Below are 1,639 nucleotides of genomic sequence, written 5' to 3' on the forward strand. Positions count from 1 at the left end.
TCTACCTGCAGCTCTACCTGCAGCTCTACCTATAGCTCTACCTACAGCTCTACCTACAGCTCTACCTGCAACTCTACCTACAGCACTACCTATAGCTCTACCTACAGCTCTACCTGCAGCTCTACCTGCAACTCTACCTATAGTTCTACCTACAGCTCTACCTGCAGCTCTACCTGCAGCTCTACCTACAGCTCTACCTGCAACTCTACCTACAGCTCTACCTACAGCTCTACCTACAACTGTACTTGTACATATAAATGTGCTCATATTTACAAGCACTTGCACTTGTGCTCATTCTAAAACACACAGTATTGATGCTTTCACATTAAATCCCTCATGGAAACTGTGACTCCTCCTCAGCAGCCTGCAGTAACTGTAACTCAACACGTGTGAAGAACAGAATAAAACATCAGGTGAAATCAGGACACAGGATGAGAAGCAGGTCGGGAATATTGCACTTGTCCACTGATATTTATGGCTGAGATGGAGAGAGAAGGACGTCGTCTGCATGTGAATGATTCAGATTAATGAGTTTTTTGGCATTTAGTCATTGGGACGAGGAGATAAATGTCTTCTCTTACACAATACAGTGCTCTGTAGTGTACGGCTCAGCGCTCCATGACATATTTCATTCATTAAAAACACTAATCCACTTTTATCTTCAATTATTTATAATATTTGGTGCTAATAGAAATACAGAATGTTCTACACTGCAAGCATGAGGAGGTCACGGCTTCCTGCTGGAGTTAGGGGGAAAAATCACATCACATCACAGCAGCTTACCACAGATTACAGTTTTTCATTAATTAAAGAACTGAATTCTCAGAATTTCTATCAGTTTTAATTCACATTTAACATTCATAACACTCGAGACACTGGATGGAGATACTGGAGTCACTGGAGACACTGGAGACACTGGATGGAGACACTGGAGACACTAGATGGAGACACTGGAGATACTGGATGGAGACACTGGAGACACTGAATGGAGACCCTGGAGATACTGGAGACACTGGATATGCTGGAGACACTGGATGGAGACACTGGAGACACTGGATGCAGACAATGGAGACACTGGATGGAGACACTGGAGACACTGGATGGAGACACTGGAGGCACTGGATGGAGACAATGGAGACACTGGATGGAGACACTGAAGACACTGGATGGAGACACTGCAGACACTGGAGACACTGGTTGGAGACACTGGAGACACTGAATGGAGACCCTGGAGATACTGGAGACACTGGAGTCACTGGAGACACTGGATGGAGACACTGGAGACACTGAATGGAGACACTGGAGATACTGGAGTCACTGGAGACACTGGAGACACTGGATGGAGACACTGGAGACACTGGATGCAGACAATGGAGACACTGGATGGAGACACTGGAGACACTGGATGGAGACACTGGAGGCACTGGATGGAGACAATGGAGACACTGGATGGAGACACTGGATGGAGACACTGCAGACACTGGAGACACTGGTTGGAGACACTGGAGACACTGAATGGAGACCCTGGAGATACTGGAGTCACTGGAGACACTGGATGGAGACACTGGAGACACTGAATGGAGACACTGGAGATACTGGAGTCACTGGAGACACTGGAGACACTGGATGGAGACACTGG

The sequence above is a fragment of the Tachysurus vachellii genome, chromosome 13 (genome assembly GCF_030014155.1).
Source record: "Tachysurus vachellii isolate PV-2020 chromosome 13, HZAU_Pvac_v1, whole genome shotgun sequence".
Lineage (NCBI taxonomy): Eukaryota > Metazoa > Chordata > Actinopteri > Siluriformes > Bagridae > Tachysurus > Tachysurus vachellii.